General features: G+C 37.7%; 1 protein-coding gene across 6 annotated transcripts in view; it reads left to right on the top strand.

The window, feature by feature from the left end:
• Nucleotides 1–18,526, top strand: part of MAPK10 (mitogen-activated protein kinase 10) — a 182,685-nt gene that overhangs the window by 1,557 nt on the left and 162,602 nt on the right. For all 6 annotated transcript variants that reach the window (XM_052773090.1, XM_052773105.1, XM_052773086.1 and 3 more), the window contains exon 2: nucleotides 3,535–3,654. The gene's annotated coding sequence lies outside the window, so the exon portion shown is untranslated. The remainder of the gene's footprint in view (nucleotides 1–3,534; nucleotides 3,655–18,526) is intronic.

Raw genomic sequence — 18,526 nt, 5'->3', positions numbered from 1 at the left:
TGGCATAGACTAGAAATTTCTTAGGAAGAAAATGCAAATGATTGTATTGTAAATTCAGGAGAAGCCTGAAGTCAGCTTGCTGGAGGACATGGAGCTTGTCATGCAAGGCCAGCTTCAGAAAAAGAGAAGGGTTAAGATAGCATAGGATGGTGTTGGTATTGCACAGGGCTGTTTGCCTTTGCCCACATGTAAGTTATCTTTGGTTCCTGTGCCTTGGGGAGAGTGGAGTGCACGAAACCTCTGGTATTTTAACCCTCTTTCAGAACATTGCCCTGTAGTCACTAGCCAGGAACGCTCTGGAGTAGTATTTTGTTCTGTGGTGTTCTGCTGTGCTTGCTCTTCCTGCTAGGAAAGGTGGCATAGAAATACCTTTTCGATTGGCTCAACTAATGACTTCTCTTTTACAGGGATGCAGATGTGAATGACAAAGGTGATTTGACCTCAGCCATTAAATATTCTTTCTCCGTGACTCTCAGTAAACTGCACTCTTGCACATTGCTTTCTCCTGCTGTTTCAGAGTATGCATAATTTGCCAGGGTCCTGTTGTAATTATGATTTTGTTGAGGAGTAGTAGGATTACAGGGATGTTCCTAAATAGGGTAAGGGCAAAAATTGCTTAACATGAAAAATAAGTTGCTTTCAGCTGTTTGTCTGCCTGCCTGTCATTAGAAAATGTCTCTCTCATTGTTAGAAATATATGTGTGCACTGAAGGGGCTTTTTATGAGCAGACCTTGGGGATGAGTGTTTTCTTGTAGGGTTTTTTTTTCCCTGCTGTCAGTGGTTGGCATGTTTGCAGCCATTATTTAGAGATTTTATTAGTACTGGATCAATAATTGTAAGACAAAATATCTTCCAGCAGTGTTACAGTACCAAATCTGGCTAGTGAAAGCAAAGGGAGAGCTATCAAAATTTCCATACCATGATATTAGAAAATGTCATAAAGCTCACTTGTAGTTTGCAGTCTGTTGCAAAACTCATGTAATTTAAGGGAGAGCTAAAGCAGGCCCGAAGGAGGAGGGTTTTAGCATTGCTTTTGCAGATGACATTATAGTTCTATTAGGATTTGGAAGGCAGAAAAGCTGCATTTGGAGAAAGCTCCCCAGCTTTAAAATTGGTTATCTCTTAAACTGGTGTTCAGTAGAAGCTACCTAGTTCTTTGGACAATTCCTGAATAACAGAAGATATCACCAGCTTGTTGATAAATTTTCAAAACAAAGTAAGTTTTCAATATTTTTTTTTTTTTATGGTAAGCATTCTATACCCATAGCCCCTCCCATTCCACTGGTTACATTTTGAGCTTATAATAGCACTACTAGAAATTATGACCTAAAAGGCTAGTGAATGCAGTATTACCACAGTTGGTGCTCTGTTATGTCATCAGGAGAAAAGGAGAGAGACTTCACTGGACCACAATACTGAATATAAATATGACCTGGCTTCCAACAGTCACATTCTGCTACCCTTTTCTATGATTCTTGCACACTTACTGTTTTGAAGGCCACTTGCAAGAAAAATTAACCCTCATAAAAGAGTACCAGTTAAAAGAAGAAATGCTGCATTTGCTGTGAGGAGTTCTTTTCTTTCTTGCAGCACCATCTGTGGATGCAGACATAAGAAAAACAGCCTTTCACAGAAACAAAAAATCTTTTGTACTCAAATAACCATCTAAAACTGATGATCTAAAACTGAAAGCAACATACAACTCTAGTGTAAAATATCAGGTGTTAGGGTTATGTTTCCTTTCTCTTATGCTGTGATAGTGAGATTAAAGTATAGCTCAAAAGCACTACAGGGGATGGGACAGAATTTAACAGTCCCCTGTCTACCATTTGCAAAAGTTACACACCTTTTCTTGAGTCGCTATACTGTGTTTTAGCCTGATAGCTGTAGCTTTGTTAGCAAGCTTTAGAATCAGTCTTGTCTAGTTGTTAGAAGAGGACAGGAAATTCAAGTCCTGATATGTTCCAGTCTTGTTCGTTGTATAGTGAGATTTTTAATAAGGAATTTGGCACGTGAACTCACTAGTGGCAGTGGAACGTTCTCCTCAGCTTCATCTCTCCAGAAGGGATGTGAAGTCATGAGCTTTTGTGTATCTTAGGATATCCCTGACTACACCTGGAGCATAGGACAGAGACCAGAGCCCTTGTCACAGCAAGCAATAGAAAAAGCAGTTGTTGTATTTTTAGGCTTCCAGCTTTTTCTCCTGTCCAAGGAAAAGAAGAGGTTGATGACTGTGTGAGTGCAGACCCTTGCTCACATCATAGTAGTGACATGGGAAATTTGGGGTGTTTTAGTTGCCCAGCACTGCTGTTAGCTTTTTACGTTGTAATAAATGGTAACAGCTGGAGGTCCAGAAGAGCCTTCCAGTCAAGTCAATAGCTGCTTCACCAGGATTGTACACTAAGAGGTCAGACAGCCCAGGAAATTAGGAACTGCTATTTGAAGTGGGGTTTCAGGGAGCCTGAGTATGTGCAACTCCTGTCACACTTCAGCAAAATGTAGTGGGCCCTCTCTGGTTAAGCAGTTGTTTTCTCATAAGGATTTTTAATCTTCTATTCTTAGTACAAAGTTTTAGTTCTTTTCTGAGCTATTTGAAAACATGTTGAGAAACAGTGGTAAGAAAATGTTGCCCAAACCTTCCGCTTAATATTAGTCACCTAATTTTGTTCAGTGGTTAGACACCAGAGTGGTACATGCTTGATTGTTCCTTCTCTCATTCACTGTCTTAATACCGCAACATGTGCTTTTTACCACATTTCTTGAGGTTGTCTGTAAGTTTCTTAACTGCAAGCACTTTGTCAGTTGAATTTATTTTATCATGTTTTGTTGTTTGTTTTAAGAGGATGCCAATTTGATAAACAGAAGTAATTCACAGGCCTTTTCTTATGCCTATATGTATCCATATTGCACAGTTTTTAAAGCTGTTTATAATGTCACAAGTCAAATTTAATTTCAATACCCAGGTATTAGTGACAGATGACTGTGTACAAATCTCAACTTGTTATAGTGAAAGTTTCTGCTCTTCTTTATTCCAAAAAAAAATATTTGAAGATCTGACCTGAGAAAGATAGGATAGAAACAGAAATAATTATTTTAGAACAGTTTCATGATTTTTAGTGCATCTATTGCAATTGCAACAGTCTTGAATGTGAGCTCTTGAGCACTGGGATCTGCCTGCCTTGATTTTTATCTTTTTTCTTTTTCTTTGGAAAATAACTATGACAACCTCTCTCCCATTTAAACAAAACTTCATTCTGCATTATTTTCCATCTCTAGCCTTTCTTCTTTGCATGGAAGAAGGGAAATTTATGGTACAGATACTGCCTGTAACTGGATGCATTATGGTATTATCAGAGGAAAATCTTAAGTCTTTGTTATATGATGTGCAAATACTGACATTCCAGGTTAGCTTAGTTTTCTGAACTTTTTCTGTGTCTATCAGACTTGAAAAATAAACACGAATATTTCTTTCTCTTCTTCTTCTTCTTTTTTTTTTTTTTTTTTTTTTTTTTTTTTTTTTTTTTTGTGCTTAGGGCTAGTAATAGAAACCTGTACCAGCAGCAGGCCAGACTCAAATATCAGCTATGGCAACCCGCGCATGAAGTTGATGTCTTTGAACCATTTCCTATAGATGAGACATAGCACACGCTGTGGTGAGTCAACAATGTATTAATTTATTAAATTATGCTCCTTGGCAAAAAAAAAGTAGTGCTTAATGCCAAAGTGCTTGCTGGTTTGTCTTGGGTTTTTTTTTGGTGGTGGGAACATTAAAATTACATCTTCTAGTAATTTTTAGTACACGTGAGTATAATGCTGTCGTCTTATAAATGCCTTTTTCAAGTGTATCATTTCTGTATTGCACATGTAGTTATCAGATGGAATGCATCAGGAATATGGTTTGGTGAAAGTGTGAAGATAGCAAAATAATAAAAAAAATCTTACATGTGCAGTGTTCTGGGCTTGATATATCTACTATTTTACACCATTTTTGTAATTAATGTTTTGCATGTTTTTGATTGGGGTGGCGGAGAGGAAAGGTGGTTTTGTTTCTCTGAGATGACTGAAGAAGACTGTGAGGAATCCTGACAGAATTTTTTTGACATATATCTCTTTATCCTTGGACAGGAAAATAAATTGTGAGAATAGTGATGAAAAGCAAATAGCCTTTTTAACAATGCTCTGTGGCTTTAACTATCTGTAAGTCTGCTAATAATTTCAATGCATATTTCTTACGTAATAAGTCATTTTGATCCTGATAATTTCTTTAAGATGGCTTTGGTATACCTTTGGGAGATGAGGAATTGTTTTTAGATGTCCCATGTAATCACAATAGAATTATTTTGTTATCTTGTAACTCCTGAAGGTAACTAATTTTCTGTTCAAAACAAGCTTATATTAATTTTTTTCCCCCTAATAATAGCTAGATAGGTCAGCTGCAGTCACCATAAACAGCATAAACTGAAAGCTAACAGCTTTAAAAAGAATCCACAGATCCAAGTTGATATGTAGACTTCAAGCAGATCTTTTGTGATTTGGCCTTTATCAGTGGCCAGTGTCAAATCTTATCCCTGGTGCTATTATACAAATAAGGTGTAGATCCAAGTCACTAAAATCTTTCTACTATTTCATTAGGAGGTAGAACTCTGTTGTTATTTGTAGATCAGGCAGAGTTGGAAACAAATAGTACATACTGACTGGTGGGCAGTACTGACTGGTGGGCAGTAGTGATACGTGGTAAATGTAACAGTAATGCTCTGATGGCATGTCATTTTCATACTTGGTAGAGCTGCTGAAAAAAATTGAACAGGTGTCAGTTAAATCAATTTGACTCTGTTCTGGGGTGAAATGACAGAGAAAGTAGCAGAAAGCAGTGCCTACTAGTCCATTGAAAGAATCTGTGTTCTGTTCAAACCTAAGGGGTTTCCCAAGGGGAGAAACCATACACTTGACATGAATAGTGATTTGTGGCGTGAAGAGTCCCAGTCTGGATGTTCATGTCTTTGAACTTGTGGACATCCAGTGGAAGCAAAACATTTATGTAGAACTTAAACCCCTCCCTGTATTACTACTATGATATTTTTAACTTCTTACGGCTTTTAAGGCCTGTTGTGTTTGTCCTACGGCAATTCTTGTTAGCAAGACAGCCTTCATCTTGGTTTAATATGAGGACTCTAAAAACTGTGACACTTAACCTTTCTTATATGAATGGGCCTGGGTGAGTTTTGAATTCATGATGAAGCCCAAAACTATGTGACCTTTTATTTTTTTCCATAATTTTAATTTCTGTGTTTAGGAGCGTATAGGTAACTTGCTAGTTGTAGATAATGAGAGTTTTAAATAAACTGACAACAGCAAAGTATATATGATTTATGGTAGTTGATAGTGTTGTGCAAATAAAGGATTTTATTAATATGTCCGTAATGAACAGTAGCTAAAGAGAAGTTGCATGGAATCTTTATGGTGTTGTGTACATGTTGATATGATTAGCCCATAGTATAGCGATTCCATTCCTCTCACCATTAACTTTTTTCTACATATACAGCAATTTAAAAAAATCTTTTTGAAGAAGCTGGGTGACGATAATCCCCACTCTTACCAATTTTACATTTAGTAGTATATGCAATGCTAATTTTGGAATACAATGATACTGCTGTCTACAAGCAGTGTGACTTGATCATTTTGTCCCTCAGGTCACCAAGATGTCTTTGTCTTAATATATTGATATTGGTGTGTGGTATTTGAAGCATGCAGCAATGGCTGTGTTCAGTGTACTTTCTCTCTGAGTTCAATGCACATCTAAGTCACCTCCAGCTTTGTTCTTTCCAATTTAGATTTTAGGATGGGTAATCAGTACAAATAGACAGCAGGTTTTCAGAAACAGTATATGATACAAATCAAAACAACTCAGATGTCATAGAGTGGCTTGAAAAGTTTTCTTCCCAGCTGATACAATTTTAACAGACAAAAATAATTAAACATTTTTAACAGAAATTAAGGAATTCAAGTTCTTGTTCTGAAGCTACAGCTCCACAGAAAATGTCTGTAGGTGTCTTCAGGCATACAATACAATCCTTTAGCATGTATTTGAAGTTTTGTTTGTGTATGAATTAGGGATACATACCTGTAAACATGAGTGAAGCAAATACAATTTGAAATTTGGAGCCTTGATGTGCAACAAATGCTTATGCTTTCTGTGCAGGTTCTTTCCAGTTAATATTGGTTGTTAAGGCATACAAATCACTTTGAATATATAACTGTATTTTGCATTCAGCCATTTCTGTTCATGAAAATGCAAACTTTGTAACTGTGGAACTTGTATGTGAAATCAGAAATCAGGTCTGAAACTTAGCATATAAATGAACTGTCAAACAACTTTTTAAAATGGTCAGGAAAAGTAGCATTTGGAGAACAAAAATACTTGCCAATATGCATCACAAAAAAGAGCAGGTAATGAAAAAAATTACGATATTTTGTTTAATGTGAAAATAAGGTTAGTGCTATGGGTGATGGGAGTTTTGTAAACCTGAGTTAGTAATTTTGATAGAAATCATGTAAGAGAGGCTTCGATATATCTCTCCAGGTGAACAAAGTACCTGGGATAAAGTAATTTTTTTTTTTTTTTTTAAGCACTTACAGAAAGATCCTCAAATGTTTCTTCTTTAGAAAGTCTTGGCTTGGTATCTTGCAACTAGTCACATGTTTTTATGAAGCATTGCGTTGGTTTCTCTTATGTTCATCCCTGTGTAAGTGCTAAGTGCACAAATAGAAATTCTGAACTCCATCCAGCTAAATAAATGTAAAATAGCTCCAGTGAGTTTAGTACAGTTGTACCAGACTTGTATCAGAGGAGCTCAGAGCACAATTTTCTCTGAGAAACCTGTGTTCTGCTCCTCTGCCTTCTTTAATAGAAAATTTGCCACGTATGATAAATGTAAAAACTTCTTACCTGTTATTGGTGGTGGTGATGTAATGAGCAATATTTTTCACATTTGAGAACTGTTGCCTTAGCATATGTCCAAAAGCTATTTGTCATGTGATCAACTACATACAAACAAAGGTTTTCCAGAAGTGACCTGTAATTGTCAACACTCTAACTGTTCACTTTCCCTACTGTTCAAGGAGGCCGGATTTTTTTTTTTTTTTTCCAGAAGGTGCTGAGATCTTCACTTTGAATTACAGACTTTTCAGTGGAACCACTTGATCACCTTTTATTTTAATAAACTTCGCTGGAAATGCCCATAAAAGGCAGTTTTCTTGCCTTTGCATTTTTTCTTCTTATTGACTTTTTTTTTGTCTCTTCAAGATATTGTTTTGCAGGTTGTTTTCACTCCCTTTTAAAGTCAGATAGCATTCTTTTTTTATGCTGTTACTTCTCATTCTGATTTGTATCCCTTCTCTCTTCATCCTTGGTTTGTCTTTACTGATAACTGCAGTCTGTAAGATTAATATTTTAATTAAATGATACTGAAATGTAGCATTGTCGACTCTTGCGGTATTTGGGTTTTTTAATGCCCTAGACTCAGTGTCAAATACATGTGAGAAACTATGAGCTTATAGCTTTTATGAGCTATAAAAAGTAGGCTTTTTGTCCTTATTCCTGAAAAAAATGAAGCTTGAGTATGTGAAAGCTTGAAGCTTCAAAAATGTATAACCCTCCCACCAAGATTATTCCCTAGCGGTATCTTGGAATTTTGGGGGCATATGACATGGTTCTTGGATGTTTGGGACTGATAGTCTTAAAAAAATATTTTTAGAGTTAGTTGGAAAGTGAAGATTTGCTATCCTTCTGAATGCTTGTAAAGACACAGACATACCTCTGTTCTGTATCTTTTGTCTGTATTCCTCCAGTGGCCTGGATTGGCCTAGGAAAAGTCAAGCTATTTGCACATTTAAAAAGTGAAAATTAAATTATTTAAAAAAAAAAAATTCAAGTGCAGATGTCTGACTTTGGGGGATCTCCAGTTGTTTAATTTCACTTTGAAATACTGATGGATCAAATGCTTTTATTCTGCCACATGTCAGTCTGTGCTTATTAAAAAGGAGTGAACTTACTTTATGACCTTAATGCTTCCCTGTGCCAGGTGTGACCTGCGAACATATCACATGAAATATTTGTGTGTCTGCTGTATTTTTTGAGTTGCTGATGAAAAAAATAACTCTGTGCCAGCTGGCAGGCTAGTTCAGTATTTGGCAGGCTCCCCTCCCAACCTTATGGAAAATATTCAGGACTATTGCTGTAGAATATGGGAGTAGAATGTCAGACAACTATCTTTTGAATCTTTGAGTAGTTTTCCACTGTGATCCTTATGAGTTGTATTAAAATAATTTGAGTAACCTGCAGAAGAATAAATGAAAATGCCAAATCAATAACTAAAAAACACAGAGAACGGTGCCAGCGGAAGGGTGGAAAAGAGACCAAGGCAGCAGTAAATTCAGCTGTGTTAATGGGTATGGCATATGAACCCATATTACATAAAGTGGTAGGAAGTATTTTGTAACCACATGGGGAAATGCTTTGCCTGCTTCCTCTTCTAGACTTGTCAGTATGGTGTGTTGTCTCTGTGCCTATTTCTTTGTGTACTGTTCTTAGCAAAAGCACCTTTTCTTACAATAATCTGTCAACAGGAGCAGAAACTGTGTAATTACTGTGTAATACTGTCAGCTTTTCCTCTGCTTACCTTCCCTCTGCTGTTGTATGTATCACAAAGAATGGGGAGCACTGACTGCAAGTGAAGAGTATAGCTCTTGTAGAGAGAAGCATCTGCAGTACTGACAGCATCAGCAATCACATTCATGCTCACTGCACTAGGGTTTAGGTCAAGTTGGCTCAAGGCAGCAGTATGGTAACTGCTGTGTACAGGCATCAGGTTAGCTGCTTTAAGCTCTTGGGGTGTCATTTCCCAACTACAAAAAAAGGAGTCAAACAAGTGAAAGATATATGTAGAAGGTTATTGATGCAGTGCAGCAAGTATGATGTTAACGTCATGACCCTTCTCTCTTAACTGTTGTGTATTGGGGATGGAGTGTGGCAGACAAGTGAAAGGATGAAGGCAAATACGCATGATGGAGGACTATCCTATCCAGAAGGGTGAGGTTATCCAGAGGTTATTTAAACTCATTGTGCATCCACAGCACCTGAAGTATCCTTGTTGCGTTGGATGCAGGCTGCTGTGCAGTAGCAGGTTGGCAAGAAGAGAGCGAACATTGCAGGCGTGGTGCAGTACCTGTGCATTCTTAATACACTCTAAATTCCTGGCAAAATTAATAAGAGAAATTCACCTGTGATGAGTTTGAGGAAATGTAATTATTAAATAGGCATTCTTGAGCTGCTGGATTTGAATTGCTCTGGCTTTGTTTTATAAAAATCGGAATTGTTCAGGCTTACATTTTTTTTAATCACTTTAAAGAAGATTGAGAATGTAAGAATAGCCAGTAATCTGACAGGAAAAATGCATCTAGCAAAGGCTTCTGTCCTCAGTGGCCATTAGCTAAATATTTGGTGAAGAAAAGTGAGAACAAGATAAGCAATCATTAATGTTTCTCTTGCTGTGTCCTGTATTCCAGAAGTTTGATATTTTTGAGACAGAAGTTGTTTCTGTTTAAAAATTTTGTTTCATAATTCAACATTTTCTGCCCGGTTTGTCTTTTATGACCTCTTTTCTAGGTGCTCGATATGAAGAACAAGTTCTAGCTGCATTGCAAATGCTGTTTTTTCTTTGTTTGTTTTTTAAAGTGATGTCAGGTATAGATACTAGTCCTATCCTAGAAAAAAAAAATTTCCTTGTGTGAACCCACTGTAAGACAGCAGGGGCTTTGAAAGTACTATGAAGATATAACAGCATCCTGATAAGAAGTTCTGATTTGTAGCAGATATGAAATCATTGCTAAAGGTAATGTTTATACAGCAGACTTTGGAGTGATTTATCGTGTATGTAGCTTTGTGTTAACATGGCTAATATCCCAAGCTGGTTCATCTAGATCAATGCAGCATATGATACAGAGACTTCCTAATCTGCTTCCTTACTGCCTTTGTTTCTGGAAAAATGTAACTCCAGTTAGGTATCCAGCTAGGGTTACTTTCCTTGGAGTAGTGTGTAGGATGGACTGAGCAGGTGTCAGTGCTCTCTGTTCTGGCCTGCCAACACTGCATGAGAGGGGAGAAAGATGGGAGGGTTTTCTTGCTTTATTAAGCTGTTAGGATTGAAATAGAGCACACAAGAAAAAGCAGGGAAGATTTATTTACCCTGTGTTTTATAGACTGGACGTGAAGGTTTTTCTTGGTTACACATCAGAACCAGATGACATAATGACATATAATGGTATCCAAATGTTCCTGTACTCTCAAAGCAAATTTTTCTTTGAACCGAAGTGGTTACTGTTGTTGTTGGGTTTTCACCATTTAACTCCAATACTTCATGCCTAGTCCAAATACTGTTTATGTAATTTACCTCGGAAAATTCAGAGGTAGTATTTAAAGATTGGCTCATATCCTTAAATAGGAACATTTAAAAAAAAAAAAGGGGCAAAAAATATGTTTTAATGCTGCTTTTCTTGAAACAAAAAAAAAAACCACAAAAAAATCCTCTCTGAGCTCTTCCTGAAAAAGATCTGCATGGCTTAATTGTGAATCATAATGCTACTTAAATGCCTGCATTAATTTTATGTTAGATTTCAGTCATCAGTGTGTAGATAGGTGTTTTTATGGCATCATGAATGCTTGATTTGCTGTTGTACTTAAAATTAATTTATTATCTGTCAAACTGCATGAAGACAATCTGGTGGATGTCTTCCATGACAGAAAAATGTTGAAAAAATACCTACATGTTTGTACAAATGGCAGTGATCTATAAATTCTTTCATAAAAACAGTGATTTCAAGGTGGTGTATACTCCTCAATGTAACAAACCTGTAGTGCAATTCTCTGCTTTTCTTTTGAGGATTTAAAAAAATAAAGACAAGTATATCTGCGTGGTTTTGGCTTTTCTGGGTAGCTGTGGCAATTGTTAGTTGAGCTTACATGCGTAGGCTCAATTCCTCTCTGTAATTATATTGATTACAGTACGAATGGGACTATTCACATCAGTTGAGATTTGCATTCTGTAGGTTTGATTTAACATTGTTTTTTAAGTGGCACTAGGTTTGTTGCAGAAAATTTCTGCTCTGATTTAATGGAGACTGTGTTTCTGGACTACAGACTTTTTCCTCCACTTCACCCAAGCTTTGTTTCTGAGCTCTTATGTCTCATTAATGTGGAAAAAAATATCTCTGGCTGTCATCATTACATGCAGCTGAAACTGTCACATGTGAAGCAGTATTGTCAAAACTGAATTATTAAAAAACCTCGAGTGAAATGTTCAGACTCAGAGGCTGTTTGATTTTCATTTTCTGAGCTTGTAGGCTACCTTTGGGTCTCATTGTTAAGGTTTTCTCTGAAAACTGAAAGGGCATAAAAACCTAAGATAGGGTCCAGGAAACAAACCAACTAATAGGAGAATTACAGTAAAAGTTTTTGGTGTCAGCAGTGGTGGGATAAATTTTACAGCAAATTTTGTTGGAAACACAGTTAGGCATGGATCAATTGCCCAGCATCCTTACCAGGTAGAATCTGACCTGGGAAATATTTCCTACTTCTTTTTTGAAAAATAATTGTCAAGATTGCCCCAAATGGCTATCAAATGTTAAAATTATAAAATGAAATGTAGTTCTTATATATAAGGAAGTGTTCTGACCCATTTTATTGTATCTTGAAGGTGGGCAATTGGAAGGAAAATTTGCCCTGGGTTGCATCTCCCACAATCAATTTAGATGCGTGTTGCCCCACTTTTTCCCCCCCCCCCCCCCACCTGAAACTTAGTACATGCTTGGCTAGTTGGCTCAAGAGTTAGTTCATCTGAATGGTCTGGACACTTGATAGTCCATACCAGTTAACCAGCGAAGCAGAACTTGGTGGGGAAATGGAAACAATATGGACAAAGAGGATCTAGATGTATCCCTTGTGCTGTGGAGTTTACAGTTCTGAGGCTATCGGGCTATTCTCTCATTAGTTCTTTGTTCTTTCTGTCAATGAAAAAGAAAAATGAAAACTTGGCTCAAATTTTGAATGGTGTCAGGAACATAAGCTTTTTGACACTAGATTCTGGTGGTGTTAATGAAAAGAAAATAAAGCCACACATTCCTCTCTTTCTCAAATCCCTTTTGCAGTAGTGAGGAACATGTCATACTCTCCTGTGTAATTGTCAGTGATACTGTAACCTGAGCTAGTTATGCTGCAGCACTTCTTAAGGGTTTAGCTAGTATACAGGACCAGATGCTCTTCTTCATGGCTCCAAAGTTTCAGTAACTGGAGAGAACTGCAAAGAAGAGAGCTATAATCAAGTTAGGCTTTAGTGGCCTTGAAAATTATAGCTGAATCATGATATCCAAGATTTCGGAGTAAATGTATATCAAGTGCATTTAAATTGCTAATCCTTGTGCAAGTACTACTGTGTTTTTCCCCACTGTAAGAGTACTTTTGGACTAATGATTAATTTATGTGTGAACTCTGTGTTACACAACTGGTAATAGAACAGAATGGATCAAAGCAGACTTTGAGCTGGTTCAAGCTAGAATTGCTTGGGTGTTTTCAAAGGAGCAATGTTGAATTGTAGCAGGAGAGAACACGATCCACTGGGGAAGGTAGATTCTTCTTTAATTAACAGGGTGAAGGCAATAGTGGCAGTTTTTTAAAGTGACAAAAAATATTATACATAAAAATACTTCCTAGAGACCCTAGGGCACATAAATCAAACAGTAGCCCATCATACATGACAGACTTTTTTTTTTTTTAGTAGGAAAAAGGGAATAAGTAATTAAGTAATATATTCTAAATCTGTCAGGATTTGACTGTCAGCAACAAAGTCCAAACTTGGATGTAAGTGGTGATTACTGAAGTTTGACCTCTGACCTCACACCTGGAAATATTGCAGAGAAACTTTCTAGTGCTCAGTGAGCTAATTTTAATCCTCTGCAAGCATACATCAGTTTAATTAGCAAGTCCACTCTGCTCTGGTGAGACCCCACGTGGAGTACTGTGTCCAGCTCTGGGAGTCCTCAGTACAAGAAAGAGTTGCTCCCCCTGTTGTGGCCCTCCTCTAGACCTGCTCCAAAAATGCTCAGAGGGATGGAACATGTCTCCTATGAGGAAGGGCTGAGAGAGTTGGGATTGTTCAGCCTGGAGAAGAGAAGGCTCCAGGGAGACCTTATTGTGTCCTTTCAATACTTAAAGGGGGCTTATAAGACAGATGGGAACAGACTCTTTAGTAAGGTCTGTAGCAATAGGACAAGGGGTAGTGGTTTTAAACTAAAGAAGGGTAGATTCAGACTAGATACAAGGAAGAAATTTTTTATGATGAGGGTGGTGAAACACTGGAACAGGTTGCCTGGAGAGGCTGTAGATGCCCCATTCCTGGAAACGTTCAAGGCCAGGCTGGATGGGGCTTTGAGCAACCTTATCTAGTTGAAGATGTTGCTCATTGCAGGGGGGTTGGACTAGATGACCTTTAAAGGTCCCTTCCAACCCAAACCATTCTATGATTCTGTGAAAAGAAAAACTTGGCTAAGTAGATAAACAGGGTACAAACCAATACTCCTGAAGTAGGACTAATGCTATTTCACAGTCATTGTCTTTGTTGAGCAACCTGACCTAGCAGTTGCATACTTATTCTCTTCTCCAGTAATGCCTCATACAGAGTTTGGTGTTGTCAAGCCTCAGGTTTTTGTTACCTGTCCTACTGGGTTACAAAGCCCAAGTGAAGCTTCTCCTGATCTTGTGGTGTGAGCTACTTCTGTTCTACTGCCTACTTCTTGTCTTGTTGCTCTAGATAAACACTACTGCTTTGCTGTCTTTGTCTGCAATTTAAGCATTTGTATTAAAATACATGTCACATTCACAGCTAACTCAGTTCTCTTGCATGCAGGTATCTTCTGAAGGGATTCTGGACACCATCATTTACAAGGACTTTAAGGCTCATGCCCTTCATTTTTTTTCTAGGATACTCTTTTTGCATGCTAAAGGTTAAAGTATCTTAGATAATGGTGAAGCACAAATGCTAGACATAGTTGTCTTAGCCTTCCATACGTTATTGCAGCTATGAATTTTTCTCTGCTTATTTATATATTTCTTTTTAACAGAAATGTCTTCCAAATATGCTTTGGAGATATGAAGAAGAAAAAAAAAAAAACCAACCCAAAACAGAGAATGTGTGGCCTTTCCACTGGTTCCCTAAATTCCTCTCTTCTGCTTTCTGCAGATGTCAGTAGAACTCTGTTTTTGATCCTGTCCAGAGCTCTTTAGAGGAGTGAAGAAGAGGAAGCTTTCTGTTTTATTTCAGCCATCAGGACTACCAGTATTTTGCCTTAGAACTTGCTTCTGAAATAAAAACAGATTCCAGAATCAAGTTATTCTTAATGCTGTGCCTTACCGACAAAACTGTGTACCTCCTCTGCTGCTGTCTTGCATCCATCACCTCTGTTCCTTTTCAGTGTCTGTCCTTTTCTCTCAGAATGAGTTGCTGCTTGGTTTCATTCTTTGCTGGTTCTGTGTTTGAAACTGTCCTTGAAAAGATTTGGTGGATATTTCCAAAAACAGATGATCAAAGTAATACTATGTGGAATGTCCAAAGGAATAACTGCATGATTTTGGGTTAGATCTGCAGGCTCGTTTTGTGTCTAGTGCAGTTCAAGGTGGTAAGTAAGTGTGATGTTAAAAAACTTTAAAGAAAGTTAAATGACTTCTTCAACACAATACCATGAAAATTCACCTCTGTGAGAAAAATTCAGATTCAAGATGTAGAGCAGGTTTAGACTAGCAAGTCTGTACCTTGAAAAGATTGGTTGTGATGAGAGTGTTTAGTAGCCATGCTGGAAATGAAACAGACTTCCTTGCCTAGGATGCTCCTTTATTCAATCAGTAAATCCTTAATTCATTGCATACCATAATCTGTGAAAGTTACTAAAAATTTTCTTGCCGCTGTCCAGTCCAGAAATCAGTAACTGTTTCAGTTCACTAGGCACCATCTCTCTGGCTGGGGAAGAGCTAGAACAGACAACAAAAAAGCAGTGTACCTTTGTTTTGCAGGATTTGTTTTGCTGACTTTTTTTTTTTTTCCCTATATGAGGCACTTGCTTTTGATGCGAGCTTCAAATTTATGTTGTTTTTTATTTTCAATCCTTATGTTCAAATGCAAAGCTTCAACTTGGAGTTGAGAGTTACTTGAGGGAGAGCGTGCCATGAATGCCTTCTGTTTGTCTGTGAAAGGGAATGTCTCTGTCCTCCAGGAATTTTGTGTTGTAACACTGAGCTGCAGTTTGGAAAGACTGTATCACTGCTCCAAAGGACAAGGGTATATAAAGGTAACTAGCAGGCTCTGCAGCTAGATCGAGGCAGAATGGAAATAGACATAGCAAGGTAGAGGCAGAATAAGTTTTAAACAGGATAAGGTTTATATTTAACTGTGCCGTTATGTTGGATTTATATCTGTTACGTCATTGCACTTATTGGCACATGAAGAGCTTTGTAATGTTGATTACACCTAAACCCATGTAGAGCTTTTTCATGTTGATTACACCTCCACCTGATACTGTTTACAATAGCTTTAATGAAAATATAACTAGCCATAGACCCCAGAATTTTAATTTATATTCATGGTGAATAGTATTAGTGTATCTCCTGGTAGATTTCATGGTTGTACATTAATAAAACTTTCTGCTTTTTATTACCACGTATGAAAATAAAACATGGTGTCAAGAGAGATGTAAACCATTATTCCATCTTCAATACAGAGTAATACTGCAGATGGGTAACGTGAAATTCATGTCTAGAATCACTTTGTTCTTACAGTAAAAAGAAGTACTTGGGCTCAAAGCTTCTGCTAGGCTAGTAAGTCATCAAAATGAGTAAGATTTTCATTATGGTTTTGATATTAGGAGTTTGTTAAATTTTGCTCTTTAGTAAGTGAAGCAAGCATTTTCCTTCAGTTAGGGTGAGGCCCAATACACATCTGCCTACTTATCAAAAAGAACAGATGCTGCCATTAGATTGCTCAAATTTACCATCTGAAATTGGTGTTGCTTTGATAATGCACTTCTTTTTTGGTACTTAGTCCTTATACTCAGTTATTTTTTTCATGTTAAATGTCAGCCTTTTGATGATGGCTTCCCCATAATGCATATAATGGGGAATTAAAAAAAAAAAAGGGAGGAGAAAAAAGCAAGCTATGCTGGGGTTTATTGTAACTTCCTTTTGTTGGATATAAAATGCAGTAGACTTGTGGAATACAAAGCTGTTTCCTCAGGACACAGAACTTGGCTTCTTTGTGCATGTGGTATTTTGCACTGTTTTCCATGCTATAGAATGTTATGGCTTAATTCTCTAGCACAGTGCATCATCAGTGTTGCTTATTTGCTTTGACTTGTCAGTCTTGGTTTTTTAAATATATAGAATATGTAGTAAATCATAGCTGGCTTTTGAGACTGCAAATGAAGTCAGTGAATGAACTGATTTTCCCTTTCATATGATAAATAAGTGTGTGTTTGTTTGCAAAGTACCATGTTTGGCATTGAAATGTAATGTAAACCCCAGGAGTGAAAACGAGGAGAAGAGAAAGGGAAGATGGTACAGAGCAAAGACAAATGGCGGCAACTTTGACATGGTTGTTCTTGTGGTCCAGGACAAGGTAGTTTTGATGCTGTGCATGACATACTGCAGTTTTTTTGCAGGAGGCTTTCACATAGTCAGTGAATGTTTGTTAAACATTCGGTAAGTCTAGCTGACAAGTGTGCTATGCTTGCAGAACCATCGGTCTAGAAACATGGAGGACAATGTAAAGGGTGTTTGCGTAAGAGGGCAGAAAAAGCCTCCCGCTAATATGGTATTAGACCTTTGTCATTGAAGTTGTTTGGTAGGACAAGCCAGTGCCAGGGGAAAATCTGCCAAGGGAACAAGTACAATTGGTTACCAGCATTTGAAATATCTGTTCAAATTATGACTTTGATCTGTTGATAAAGTTTGGAGTAGGAAAGTAGAAGTAAGCGTCTGATACTGTTAGTAGTTCAAAATCAGCAAAACCTTTGCCTTCAACTAAGTTGTCTGGAAGACAAAGTAATTGCTGTAAGGACATCATGATTGCATGCAGGAAGGAAGAGCAAGCAACCCAGTGGATAGCCTTGTGGCTCTCTGAAGTAGTTGCTGTTGGAATATGACCAGGGGGAGGAGGCAAGGTACAGCTGCAGAAAGAACCAGGCACATTCTGGTTCTTAACTGTGTTTTCCTGGTCACTTCTGTAGCAGCACTCTGCTGTAACCCTGTGACACTATATGTTTTCACTAGTCTGTCAGAGACCTGTTAGTACTAAGGGGTCAGTTAGTACCAACTTTAGTGTTGCAACTGTCCTTATTCTCCCTTTGTCTAGAAGGCATTAAGGCCGTTCTGTCATATCATTTCAGTGGATTTAGTCTCCCATCTTTCCACTTTCCCTCTCCCATCTTGTGCTTGGGGAGGGGTGTTGGGGGTGGCATGTGAGATCATGCTCCAAGAGCACTGCAGTGGGCAGGCGATAGTGGTGATGATCTGCTGTGTGTTCCCTTGTTCCTGACCACACCTGAGTGCCATTGCATCTTATGACCATGACTGACAGAAATCTATTGATTTTACTGACAGTTTTCTTAACTGCTGTTGTAAATCTAGAGAGCTGTGTTTCCATTTAAGCCTTGATTTTTAAGCTTACAAAGTTTAATTTAGATGAAATATTCCTGTTGGCATTCAGTAAAGAATGAATGTGTCCTTCAGTTCTGCTCAAATCCTGTTTGCTGATACAGATATTTGGTTTGGGTTAATATTGGACAACAACCTTTTATGCATCTCTTCATCTCAAGACGGGTTTTTGCTGGATATCAGTTTTGGTTTTGGTTTTTTTGTTGCTTCACACACAGCATCCCCACACCCCTCCCCAGCATGAAGTGTTTATTTTCTTTTCATGTGACTTATTTCTGGAAACCACCATTGCCTTCTCAGAGATACCAATTCTGGGCAGGGAGTATCACAAACGCAGAACTGTAGAGGAGTCTTTTTAAAGATGCATTGTTTTAGTGTCGAATACCCTCTTTTTAAAAGGTTTGTGAGCAGTGGCTCATTTAAATACATTTTACGGTTATTTACCTCTTCTGATGAGCCTCTGAAGTACAAGTAGGTAGTAGTGTAGGGGGAAGTATAGTGAGATAGTTGGCTTTTCTTTCTGTTTGTTATCTGAAAATGAGCCTGGAGTTCTGTTTTTATTTGCATACATTGCATAAGTGACAGAGCTTAAGCTCATAGAACATATTTGCAGAAGAATTGGGAGTGAGGATTTAAAGTGATACTTGTTTTGACAAATATGCTATGTCAGGTAAAAGCAAGTTATTTTGCTCAATTCTTTCCTTACAAAAATCTTCAGTATCATATACTTTTGTAAGTCCTAAGCTGTCTTCTAAGCAAGCCACTTAAAAGATTTT

This window comes from Harpia harpyja, chromosome 2 (genome assembly GCF_026419915.1).
Source record: "Harpia harpyja isolate bHarHar1 chromosome 2, bHarHar1 primary haplotype, whole genome shotgun sequence".
Taxonomy (NCBI): domain Eukaryota; kingdom Metazoa; phylum Chordata; class Aves; order Accipitriformes; family Accipitridae; genus Harpia; species Harpia harpyja.
The sequence above is the reverse complement of the archived record's forward strand: the minus strand, read 5'-3'. Positions and strand labels throughout refer to the sequence as shown.